The following is a 13,921-nucleotide window of genomic DNA, read 5'->3' as shown; positions in this document are numbered from 1 at the left end:
AGTTGGGACGTAGTTTGGGTAGCGTGCTGTGGGGTGTGTTATCGCTGCATCTGTGGTTGCGAGTAGGGTCGTGTGGGTGGTATCTTTGGCAGTGTTGTTGGTGACCAGATGTTCTTCTTCTTCACTTGCCCCTCTGGTGCCAAGCGTGTGACTCAGATGTGTGCAGGCCAGAGCTGGTGATGATTGCCCAGCCTTGTGTGTGTCTGATAATCCAGCATTGTGTGTGTCAGAGCTGCGGAGTGTGGAGGGGTGAGTGGGGTTGTTAAGCACCATAAGAAAGTGATGGTGTTTGGCCCTGTGATGAACCAGGGCTAATGATAACTTAGTGTCGTGTCTAGCAAAGTGGGGAGGTTTCCAGCGAAATATGTTGTGCAAATCAATACTTAAAGAGTCTTAATTTAACACTCTTCCATTTTATCCTATTCTCTACAGTGCTGGGGTGAGAAGGGGTTGCTTAGCACCAAAATAATGTGGTTAGGGCTAGCAAAAAAGCAGCTTATCAGTTAAACGATTTATGTTTTGGTCCAAAAGGGGTGGTGTGAGACATGACCATAAAACACAGATTTTTTTGTTTGCAATAGAAACTACAGTAAATTGCATGTTCTCGTGTATAACTCTGCACAACTGTACAGCATTTTGGTGTTCACAAGTCATTTTATGTTTTGTGTGCAGTGGGTGTCTATTATTAGAAAGGCAGTGAGAGAGACAGAGAGAGTTGGGACACATAGGCATGTATGTAGAAGTAAAACAGATGGGAGCAAAATAGGGAAAGGAGAAGAAAGCAGCAGAGTACTGAAGATCTAACCTGCTGCTGCAGTAGGTTGTCCCTGCTCTCATCAAATGAAGAAACTCTTATCGAATAGATGGAGAGAGAGAGAGAGAGAGAGAGAGAGAGAGAGAGAGAGAGAGAGAGAGAGAGAGAGAGAGAGAGAGAGAGAGAGAGAGAGAGAGAGAGAGAGAGAGATGTGACACTTTGGGCAATGGCACTTTTGGTCACTTTGGGTCAAACTGAGAGGAGCAAAAGAAAGAAAGGAGCTGAAAAGAACCAGGAGGGTTCTGAGGTTTCCAACCTGCTGCTGTGGTACTGCAGGTTTTTCTCCGCTGCCTCTCATGAGCTCCCTCACCCCAACGGAGCTGAGGCTAATCCGCCGGTGTGGACTCTCAGATCCAGCTAATTCCCCGCCGAGGGCGAACAAAGGGAAAGTGGGCCGGGTTGCAGGACAGCGGGACGGCCTGTTGGTCGGCTGCTTGGTCGGTCGGTCGGTGCCTGCCGACCGGAGAATTCACATGCTTTTCTAAAGGTGGCGACCGAGAGACTGGGCTCCACATCAAAGGGAATATTGCTTTGTGTTAAACTGATGGTGACACTGATCCACAGATACACAGTCACACGGGCACACAGCAAATCACAACACAAAACACTTTTCCATGGAAGGTGATGTGTAAATAACTCTGGTGTGTTTTGTGGAGGTGTCTTTGTGTGCTAAGGGTGAGGCGTTTTTGATGTTTGTTTCAGTGTCCTAATGAGGCGTTGCTTTGTCTCAGAATATAACACAACACACCAAGTGAAGATCACTGAAGCAACAGCACATTGCTTTCGGTTTTATATTATGCTCTAGTGCCTTTTGATAGATAGAAAACATTACTTGTACAGACATTACTTGTGTCCGAAGGTGGCCATGAAATTCCAAAGAGGGGGGGTGGGGTGGGGGTGGTGTCATATCCTAAGTAGGGGAGCTTAGCTTCTCTTGGTGACCCTGTAACTGGCACCATGAGTTCAGTCCTGTCACCTCACCTCCATTTTGAATTCCATTCCATTCTAAGTACTATTGTTTCATCTCATTCTCTAATGTGCGTGAAACAAGAATAAAGCATACTTGGTGTGATGAACCCTACAGAGACCTCTTTTGAAAGTGGTTACTGTTCTTGGAGTTCAACACAACTTTTAACAAGTACAGCACAAAGCAGACACATGCACACAATCACACGCACACAATCACACAGTAGTGGCATCATGAAGGTAGATTAGTGCAGTCAACACACACACACACACACACACACACACACACACACACACACACACACACACACACACACACACACACACACACACACACACACACACACACACACACACACACACACACTTCAGTACAGTAGCTGACATAGCATACCTTTAAGCACTCCCATAGCTATCCCATTACACTGCACTGTGTGTCCTGAGTGGGCCACAACTCAAAATAATCCGACCAATCCAATCATAGATAATTAGGGGCACGGATTAACTAAACCAAGACTAGATTTCTAAACACATGGTTGCCAATGCCAGGTGGGGAAGTGGTTGTGTCTATGGTGTGGACCTGGACGCTTTTCAGGATTTTCCCCAGCCCTTTATAATTAAGGCGGCCTTGACAACAAACTCCTCCCACCTTTTCCCATGACAACCCAGAATCACACCTAAGCATTTAGCAAATTCGGAAAATATTACATTTATCAATAGGCAGCACAGTTTCAATGAGCAGCATAGTTGCAATACCTACTCTGGTCACCATCCTACACACAGTGCACCTTTAACCGCAACTGAAACATGTCACAGTGATGGCCTTTTGCATCACCACGACATGCAAACTGGGTATCCTTGGCTTTTCCCTTATTATGCGATGCAAAGGGGTAAGCTTTGGCGTCATGCTTTTTAGTATTGAGGACTGATCAAAATGTCAGCAATGCATACAGTTGGCCTATGACATGTTGAGTGTCAGACTGTTGTCCATCACTATGTCTAAGATTTTGTGATGCACTGGGATTTTTTAACGTAAGCATCTCATTATTGGGGGGGTTCATATCATATTAGTGCAGCATGAAACTGTGGAAAATGGCCTTTCCAATGATAAGTCACATGTCTCAATACCGTGGCTAACAACCCCCTCCCACACACTCACACCTTGACTAACACATGTTCGGCAGGCAGGAAACACTGCTGTAGACAGTATGTACAGTAGAGGAAATTGAAAACGGAGAGGAATTATCAACAGGGTGGAAGGAAGTGGCCGAGACAGAAGCCGACGTGTGAAGGAAGATGTAATTGAAAATAAATTATTTATCTCTGCAGCACTCGCGTCGTCCATTAAGATGTTATTGTTCGGAGTGATGCAGTGACCCGTTTGTTTAATTTGTCTGGTGCGCTTCATTTATTATTGTATACGTACTACGCACTGTGTGGATGTGGTGTGGATGAATCTTCAGTGTTGCACTGTATATTGATTTAGTGCTGTAACAGCTGATCACAGACATTCTGATTATGTTAAAAATAGATGGGCTGGTATACAGTAAGATGGTAAACTTCAACTTGATCTTTTTTCTCTCTCATTCACTTTCTGTCATTCAGCATTTATGCTCAAAAGGTCTTTGCATGAATGTTCCTGTGTCTCTGTCTCTGTCTCTGTCTCTGTCTCTGTCTCTGTCTCTGTCTCTCTCTCTCTCTCTCTCTCTCTCTCTCTCTCTCTCTCTCTCTCTCTCTCTCTCTCTCTCTCTCTCTCTCTCTCTCTCTCTCGCTCTCTCATTGTTTTCCCTCTCTCCATCTTTGTCGCCTCTCTCATGCTCTCTGTCACTCTTTGTTCTCTCTTTCTCTGCATGCTTCCCTCTCTCCTCCTTTCTCTTGCTCTGCCCTATTGACATATTTTTGATCTTTCATATTGTCTGTGTCTGCTCCTTCACATAGACAGATGAGTAGATGAGTCTATCTGAGAGAAGCAACACAGGGCTTGTGTTGCTAACAGGGCTCTCTCTCTCTCTCTCTCTCTCTCTCTCTCTCTCTCTCTCTCTCTCTCTCTCTCTCTCTCTCTCTCTCTCTCTCTCTCTCTCTCTCTCTCTGTCTCTCTCCTGTCTGCTCCTTCACTCGTAGACTAGAGTAGAGAAGACTAGACATAGTTGAGTGCAGCGTTACAGTGCTTGTGTAATGAGGCCGAGACCCCTGTTGAACCGGGGGCCTCCTGGCCGAGTGTGAGGCCTCCGTTGTGTCCCTGGTGAATGGGACGCATTTTTAGCCCCGCTGCGTAGGTGCACACTCACACAAAGGAGATTTACTCCTTTCTCTCTCTCTCTCTCTCTCTCTCTCTCTCTCTCTCTCTCTCTCTCTCTCTCTCTCTTCATCTCTTTCTCTCTCTCTCTCTCTCTCTCTCTCTCTCTCTCTTCCTCTCTGTCACTCTCTGTCTCTATCTCTCTTTCTCTTTCTCATTGTCTCACTTGCTGCCCTTCTCTCTTTTTTTCTCTCTTGCCCTGTCAGCCACCTCTCATGGTCCTGGACCCCCCACCCCCCACACCTCCTTTTTATTTCTCTTTCGTTTCTCTCTTTTGTCTTTTCCTCTTACCATCATTCCCTTTCTGTTTTTCCTTTTAAATCCATCACCCAACTCCCTTCATCAAGTGCCCCGGATCCCTCTCTCTCTCTCCCTCTTTCTTCCTTGTTTTTAGATGCATTTGTCTGTCTCTTGTCTGTGACAATCTGCCTTTGTCTGTCTTTTCTCCTATCTTTCCCTCTCCTCTTACCCTATAACCATCCTGCCATCATTTCATCCACGCTGGCTAGGGTGGGTGGGAAGGGAAATGGGCTTTTTTGTCTGACAAATGAACTCTTCAGTAGCAGCATCTGCCCCCTGGCTTCAGATCCACAGATCCCACCCCTGCACAGAAGGATGGATGTCTTTGGTGTCATGGGATAGCTTCAGGGACCCCTACCCTACACCCGGCACTCACACGCACGCACATACACACACACACGCACGCACACACACACACACACGCACACACACACACACACACACACACACACTCAGTCTCACACTCAGTCTCACACACAGTCTCATTCTCTTGCCCATCCTGCCCCAAAACCATCCTCATTCCCCTCCAGTCTGCTTCCAGCACAGCATCCCACCCCTAGCCCCCTAGCCCTGGTCTCTGCTCCCCCTCCCCATCTTCAGAGCAGAGGTCAGGTTACTTCCTGCATTTCCGCAGCAGCAAAGAGGCTGATATGACCTCAGACTCGCTGCTCTGTGTGTGTGTGAGTGTGAGTGTGTGTGAGTGTGTTTAGTGTGTTTAGTCTTGTGTGTGTGTAATGTGTATGTTGGTGGGTGGCTCCACAGTGACTGTGCTCAACCCCCTCCCTCTGGTCCCCCCCCCCCAATCCACCTATCTCTGGCAGCTTGCTGAACCTCAGCAGCAAGTGCAAGGTAATTAACCTTCACCACAGGTGAGACAGAGAGAGAGAGAGAGAGAGAGAGAGAGAGAGAGAGAGAGAGAGAGAGAGAGAGAGAGAGAGAGAGTTAGAGAGAGAAAGAGAGAGAGAGAGAAGCAGAGAGATAGGCAGACAGAGAGAGAGAGACAGGCAGACAGAGAGAGAGAGAAACAGAGAGAGAGACAGCGACATGGAGACTCGTTAATTTGGTAGGAACCAAGGGAAGCCATCCTCAGCCTGTCCGCCCGTCTACAGTGCTGTCTGGTGCTTTTAGTGCCCAGTGATAGCAGTATACAATGGCCACATTAATTTTTAATTACTGAGCCAGATGCCTGGCTGGCTGGCGTATCCCCTTGTTCCTCCTCCTCCCTCTCCTCCTCCTCCTCCTCCTCCTCCCTGCACTACACGAGGAGCAGGAGGCATAGTACACGACAGACAGACAGGGGCTCTTGCTACTGCTACTGCTACTGCTACTACTGTTGTACTCTGACACGCGGTGCCTTTTGGAATCCACACCAAGACCTGGGACCTTGCCATTTTGTCTCAGCTGCCCAGGGGCAGGGCAGGAGTGAATTTGGGAATAGCCCAGCAGTTCCAGATGGTTTCCTCAGAACAAGGTAGGCGTGTGCCGTGCTCCAACCTCCAACCCTGGAATGCCTTGGCAGTGTTTTGGTGGCGTGGCATTGGGGCAATGTTTTAGCCAGGCAGGAAGGGGTGTGGAGGTTTTGGTTGGGTTTACAGTAGGCTGGGTGGGAAGGGCTGGACAAGGTGGGGAACGTGCCATGTCCAACTTACATCCCAAGAATTCCTTGGCAGGCTGGGTGGCATCGAGGCAAAGCTTTGCCCAGGAAAGGGGTGTGGGAAAGGGTTGGCTAGGTCAGGATTTTGAGGGGTGAGGAGGACCCATGGAAGCAGAAGTTATAGGAACAGGACGTGCCCTGGCAGTGTACTATTGGAGGGATGAATGGGGTAAAGATTTGGTCAGGCAAGGGTCTGGGTCGGGTTGAGGGGTTTGGGGATGGAAGCTATGATAAGATAGGGAATGTGTTGTGTCTAACCTTTACCCCAGAATCTATTGGCAATGTATTGCCTGGATGCTTGGGGCCATGGTTTTTCTTTCAGGGAGGGGAACCGGGGTGTTGGTTTGGGTCGACTTTGAGGGGAAGTAAGGGAAACTGCTATGAAATCGAAAATTCCTTGGCAGCATTTTTGGTGGTCTGGGTGGAGGAATTGGGGGTGGGGAGTAGTTTTAGGTGTGAATGGTGAGGACATGTCCATACCACTTTTGAGATAAACCTAGTGTGTCCCTACCACTTTTTCCCAAATATAATGGGCTTACCTGGAGAATTTGCCATTGAAATGTCCCCACCACTTTTCAAGCCAAACCTACACCTTAAGGGGGTGGACTGAAGGTAGGATAAGGTACAGCACAGTATAGCAACATGCCATATTCAACGTCTTTGCCCAGAATTCCTAAGCAGTGTATTGGCTCGGTGGATTGGAGCCATATTTTTGGCCAGGCAGGCAGGGGGTGTGGAGGAGTTGCCTCTGTTGAGTTTAGAGAGATGTGCCTGTCAGATGAGTAGGGGATGCCTGAGGAGTGAAGACAGCAGCAGTGCTGTACTGTATTGTGGTGTGCTGTGGCTCAGCTGCTGTTCTGGCCACGCTGAGATGAGATGTGGCTGTCACAGCTTATTTGAGTAGTCGGTCCCTCTGCCTCCTCGGTTTGGGCAGCACAATAGGAGCCGTTTGTGTATGTGTGTGCGTGTGTTTGTGTGTGCGTGTGTGTGTGTGTGTGTGTCTGTGTGTCTGTGTGTCTGTGTGTCTGTGTGTCTGTGTGTCTGTGTGTCTGTGTGTGTCTGTGTACCCCTCTGTGTGTCCTTGTGTGTGCTCTTGTGCGTGTATGACTCTGAATGAACGCCTGCACCCACGTGAATTCCTCTCTTTTCCTTCACTCTCACTCTCTTTCTTGTCCAGTCTCTCTCTCTCTCTCTCTCTCTCTCTCTCTCTCTCTCTCTCTCTCTCTCTCTCTCTCTCTCTCTCTCACTGACACACACAGACTTGGGCAACCTGGAGGAGGAGCCTGAGTGCCAACAGGCCAGCGATTGGAAAGTATTGCTCAGAAACACAGAGAGGGAGAGAGTGTGAGACATGAAGTGAGAGAGAGAGAGAGAAAGAGAGAAGGAGAGGGAGAGAGCAAGTGACAGAGAAGAGGCGTGAGGCAAAGTGAAAGAAAGAAAGAGAAGGAGGCTTCAGCTGAAATGAACGTGGTGCAGCAGTGCTGCTCAGTGTAGGTGACAGGCAGCAGGAGCAGAGGTGTGCTGATTTGATATGGGCTCTACAGGTCTGAGGTGACTGGCTTACCATAACCACAGGTATGTAGCATAGTGCCCTACGTGCAGCTCAGGTGTCTTAATGAATGGAGATGCTGATGACTCTGTATGTGGGTCTGTGTCTGTGTGTGTGTGTGTGTGTGTCTCTTTTTGAATCTTAGTTATACTCTTGCTTCGGGACCTTTGTGACGTCTCATGTTTATATGTCATGGCTTAAGTGTGTGTGTGTCTTAATGAATGGAGATGCTGATGACTCTGTGTGTGTGTGTCCGTGTCTGTGTGTGTGTGTGTGTGTGTGTGTGTGTGTGTGTGTGTGTGTGTGTGTGTGTGTGTGTGTGTGTGTGTGTCTGTGTCTGTGTCTGTGTCTGTGTCTGTGTCTGTGTCTGTGTGTGTGTGTGTGTGTGTCTGTGCGTCTGCACTGTATGTGTCTCTTTTTGAACGTTAGTTATACTCTTGCTTTGGGACCTTTGTGACTTCTCATGTTTGTATGTCATGGCTTAAGTGTTTTGCGTCTCACTGTATGCCATGTCAGCTTAACTGTAAGTGTTGAAATCGATGGAGTAGGAGATGGAGGTGATGATGATGTAACGTTGGTTGGCTGTGGCCTTGATGTTGCTTTTACTTTTGCTGGAGGCTTGATACTGTCTCTATCCTCGTGTACAGTTACAGTGTTGTAGTTACCAGTGTTGTTCTAGCAGTGGTCTACTATACCTGTCACCACACACACACACACACACGCTCTCTCTCTCTCTCTCTCTCTCTCTCTCTCTCTCTCTCTCTCTCTCTCTCTCTCTCTCTCTCTCTCTCTCTCTCTCTCTCTCTCTCCAAACATTCTTTAGGGCACTTGTGTGGAATGTAACAAGGCTTCTAAATTATTATGAATTGTTTCAGGCCATTTTTCTCCACATTATTTCTTCTCTGCTGGCTGTGGTTAAGAGATTGTGCTGATAAAGAGGGAGGGACGTGTGTGGGAAAGTAGAAGCTTATTGCAGGTGTAATTTTGTTTCTCTAAATGACAGTATGCTGAAAGATCTAGCGTAGAGAGATCCAGATGGTTAGAGGAGGGCGTGTGCAATTATTGCACCTCTTGACGTCAAGAGGACCCGGAGAAGTCTTAGTGTGCGTGCGCGCGCGCGTGTGTGTGTGTGTGTGTCTGTGTGTGTGTGTGTGTGTGTTTGTATGTCTTTACCATCATGCTGAACAAGCAACCACCACAAACCTCCCTTGCCACCTCAGCTCAGCAGCCCCTACCTGTTTGCCTGCATGTGCAGTGTGTAATGACAGCATAGCAAGTTGACGTTTTTCAACGCATGGCTGCCCCTGTAAAGCCATCTCCCCTGAACATGCACACACACACACACACACACACACACACACACACACACACACACGCACGCACGCACGCACGCACGCACGCACGCACGCACGCACGCACGCACGCACGCACGCACGCACACACACACACCACCCTCATCATCTCATCACACCCCTCCGCCCTCCTTGTGATCTCTCACCCCTCTGGCCCGTGAGAATCCACCACACTATATCCCCCAGGCAAGTCTACCTACGTAATCGCCCTCCACACCTCATCTGTGGTGTTGCCAGGCTTGATGCTCACGTCTGTGGGGGGCCAGCCTGGCTTGGAGTGGGGCCAGGGCAAAGTGTTTCAACACTCTTGCTTTAAGGTGATGATACACAAGGCAATTTTTGAGCAACTCTTTTGAGCAATAAGATTTTATTTGAGCGGTTTATCACTACAACACTTCATCAGTAGGAATTGGATCAGAAGTGGACAAATTTCCTTAGTCTTTTTATTGGAAAATTAGGAGCCAATGATGTCGCTGTCCAGCAACGTTGCCCAAATAGTTGCCCTGTGTATCATCTCCTTTACAGGTCCAGCAGTGATATATAAAAGACGTAGAACTAGTTACCAATGTAAGTACAACACTAGTAGTATGATATTATTTATTTAAAACTATGTAATGTCAAACTACTTTTGTTGTGATTACAGTACATGTATTACAGTACTTCTACTGTATACATCTCTGCTGTGCAGTTGCTAACAAGTTCCTAAGACACTCGAGTGGCGGTCGATTGTTGTTGTTGGTTCTAGGATGAATAATATGCTTTGATTTTTTATTTATTTTGCTTTCATGTGTCAAGTGGAGTAGTGGAAAAAAATCAAGATACTTTTGTTGATGGAACAAATGGTTGTGAATTATGTCTTGCAGTCAAGCATCAGTTGTTAGGGATTGGATGCTGTCTGTCTACTCTTCTGTTTCTGCTTTCATGTAGGGTAGAGCAGTAGAGATACTTAATTGGTCCTCCTGAAGAAAATGAAGGTGAATTATTGCTTGCAGCCAAGCATCATACAAGGGGCGTTGGTCCGTGGATTCTGCCTGCTTTTTGGGTTTTGCTTTCATATTACAGAGTAGAGCAGAGAAGAGATAATGAGTTGGTCCTGATGACAATTAAGGTATTATGGCTTGTAGTCAAGCATCATGTGGGAGGCTTTAGCCCATGGATGCTGCCTGCTCTGGGTTTTTGTGTGTTCATGTGTGTGTGTGAGGCGTGAGGTGTGCACTAGAGGCTGCTACAGCAGGGCGCAAACCGCAGGAGAGGAGAGGAGAAGAAAGGAGAGGATGGGGAAGGAAGAGGAGAGGAGGAGATGAGATGAGAGGAGTGGGTGAGGAAGGAAGAGGAGAGGTGAGGATAGGAGGGGAAAATAGATAAAAGGAGAGGAGAGGAGAGAGGAGGATGGGGAAGGAAGAGGAGAGGAGATGAGATGAGAGGAAGGGAAAGAGAGGAGAGGAGAGTACAGCATGTGCTCTGCCGCACACTGCAGGCGGACAACAGTCTCCAGTCTTCTGTCTCCCACATGGGGCGCACACGCACACACACACACACACACACACACACACACACACACACACACACACACACACACACACACACACACACACACACACACACACACACACACACACACACACACACACACATACACGACAGGAGAAGGTCGCACTGGCAGGCAGCCCCCCCCTCAAGCAGAGCTGTGACTCAGCCGGAAACCAGCTTCCTGTGACGCCAACATTCACCTACACACACTCAAGACACACACACGCACACACGCACACACACACACACACACACACACACACACACACACACACAAGCACACAACGCCACTGATCATCTACAAACACTCAAGACACACTGACAAACACACTTAAGCACACAAAAACACACACACACTCACAGACACACAAGCACACAATCACCCACACACTCAAGAGACAGACTCACACATACAGTTCAGAGACCCACAGACACAGGCACATATAAAGACATACACACAGATACGTACACCTGCTTGGAGCACATTGTACAAGTACCCATGAGCACTATCCCAACGCCCATTAAACACACACTTGTGCAGACACACATCTAAACTCTCAGTAGTGCTGATGCACAGTAGGCAGGCCAGGCATACACACATACAAGCACACACACACATGCACTCACAGTCACCCTCGCCCAAACACACACACACACACACACACACACACACACACACACACACACACACACACACACACACACACACACACACACACACACACACACACACACACACACACACACACACACACACACACACACACACACACACATACTACATACGCCCTCACTCACTCACTCACTCACACACAGTCATATTCCATGCTGTGAGCCTGGCGAATTTCACACCTGAGTGCAGTATCCCTTGGCAACGCCCCTCCCACATCACAGCACGTCTGACTGAGCGAATGCCGTCCCTCCCTGCTCGCCCCTGAGTGATTTCATGCGCCAGCTTTTCCATCGGGGCTTTTTTCATACCACATAGTCTCATTTTAGGGCTTAAGTGTGTACACACCATTTCATACAGCTCGTAGCACTGTTTTGCTATCAACAGCGATAATTTTGACTATTTGGACCATTTTGGGGCTTATGAGGAAATTGTTTTCCATATGGAGATGACCAAGATAAGCAGAGCTTTGTGTGTGTGTGTGTGTGTGTGTGTGTGTGTGTGTGTGTGTGTGTGTGTGTGTGTATGTGTGTGTGTGTGTGTGTGTGAGAGAGAGAGAGAGAGAGAGAGAGAGAGAGAGAGAGAGAGAGAGAGAGAGAGAGAGAGAGAGAGAGAGAGAGAGAGAGAGAGAGAGAGAGAGAGAGAGAGAATATGTGTTGTATGTAAGAGAGAGACCATGTGTACAGTGCAACACAATGCAAATAAATCCAGTCTTTGTTTTGAGTGTGAGAGTGTGGGCTGGGCCAAAGGGGAGCATTTCAATTCATCCTCTCCTCTTTAGCCCCAGAGATGCTGTGCCTTCTCAGGTGTCGCCTGGTCTCTGACCCCCTATCAGCTTACACTTCCTCCAGGCTGTACAGTTTCACTGGAAAGCCCGCTACTCACGCGATATCCGCCTCTCTCTCTCCTGTACTCAAATCCACCCCCCTCCCCACTCCATTCCAACCATCTCTGCATCCTGAACTGATTCTCCTGCTTTTTGGACAACCTGGATACAGCCATGACATAGAATATGGCTGTAGTTTATCGTCTTTCACTTTTGTGCCTCTGGTTGTATCATAGACTCTTGCTCAGGGGGGCTACAGAGAGGATGGCAGACTCTGATCATTCAGACTTTCCTGCTTCATTGACAAACTGGACTCTAAAATGCAATTTTGTTGTAGATTATCATCTTTCTTATTTGTGCCTCTGGTTGTCACAGACTCCAGTTTAGTAGTCTGATCTTTTAGCATGTCCTACTACCCAGGGCTGATAGTGTTGAAGCACCATATCTGATATCAGTGTTGGAGATTATTGTCTCTAAGAAACAATATATGTCTATTGAATATGTTTACTTTGTAGCTTGTCAAGGCTGGAGTGTTGTCATGTTTCAGTTGCTCAGAGAGGTCTAATATCCTACTGTAAGAGGAGCCCTGTTTGTGTTCTCAGCCAAAAGATCATTAGGTGAATATCATGTTAATATTGTATATTAATGGTGCAAAATCTATACAGTTATATTCCAAATAGTTTGTCAGGCCAAATGTAGCAGAGTTTCAGGGTTAGGTTTTTGTGTGGCATCAGGAAGTCCTGCCATGCTTCTCGTTCGTGCTTAGTCAGCTAGACCTCCTTCACACCTCCTGTCTTTACAATGATACTGCTACCCCATACACTATTACAGTAACTGCAGACCGGAGAGGGTGGGATCTGTTGGTGTGCTTTCTCTTTCCACAGGCATACTTTTAATTCATAGAGAATGTTTTCGTTTTCATTCACCTTTAATTCATATAGAATGTTTTGTTCAGTCACATCATCATCCGGCTGACAGAAATTACATTTATGTATGTATTTATTTTGGTGTATTATTATATTCATTTGAAGTATTTAACATCATCATAACTGGTATGCAAGCTGCCCTTGAGACAGCATGTCCTCAGTCCCACCCATGTTTCTCCATATTGCACAGTCAGCTAGCTGGGTTTTGTATTTCTCTCCCCTGTCTCTGCTATGACAGAACCTCTGCCAGCACCACTATTACAGTAAAGGCAGATCAGCAGACTGAGTCGATGGGGGCTGGTGTGCTATCCCTTTACAGTGGTGTACTTGTAATTCATACAAAACATTGTCAATAAGACAGACACACAGGCAGACTGAGCTCATGCGTCACTGAGTAGCGCTTGCTTGCTTGCTTTTTTTGTTTTCTGTTAATGAAAAGTGCACTACCTTTAACAATTGCATTGCCATAATTAATATTCAGGTTGTCTTTGAGACTGAGATTGTTGACTATCATTCAGCATGTCCCACTCGTGTTTTCCGCATAATGCACCATCAGCTACCTGGGTTTTGTATTTCCTCTACTGTAGCTTCCCCATGACAGCCTCTCCCTCCACCACTACTATTACAATCACTGCAGAGACACGGCAGACTGAGGGGCTGGGTCTGAGGGGCTGGGCTGGTGGTTGGAGTGTGTGGGGAGGGGGCCTGATATCCACTTACACCAGCGTCCTCACTCACCTCTGGGGACCTAGCTGTGTTGCCAGATTGGGCGGTTTCCTGCTGTTTAGGATGTCCGTCTGTGGGTTAAAAAAAAGGCCAAAAAGGGCATTTGGGTGGGTTTATCTGCAGATTTAGGGCCATAGTAATCAATAGAAATTAGTTGAAAATGGATAGCATTCAGTGCTTCCAGGTGGGTTTTTAGCATTTTTTTGGTCTGGAAATCATCAGTCTTATCTGGCAACCCTGGGCCTGTGGCAGTCATTGCACCAGCACCAGCACCACGGGGGCCATTACGAGGCCCTTTTCTACTGCCCGTTA

At 47.4% G+C, this 13,921-nt stretch overlaps 1 protein-coding gene across 6 annotated transcripts in view; it reads left to right on the top strand.

Annotated features, from left to right (window-relative positions):
• The window catches only part of arhgef4 (Rho guanine nucleotide exchange factor (GEF) 4), a 187,741-nt gene that overhangs the window by 62,356 nt on the left and 111,464 nt on the right, over positions 1 to 13,921 (top strand). The window lies entirely within an intron of this gene.

The sequence above is a fragment of the Engraulis encrasicolus genome, chromosome 9 (genome assembly GCF_034702125.1).
Source record: "Engraulis encrasicolus isolate BLACKSEA-1 chromosome 9, IST_EnEncr_1.0, whole genome shotgun sequence".
NCBI lineage: Eukaryota > Metazoa > Chordata > Actinopteri > Clupeiformes > Engraulidae > Engraulis > Engraulis encrasicolus.
Note: the sequence above shows the minus strand (reverse complement) of the source record. Positions and strands in the feature narration are given on the sequence as shown.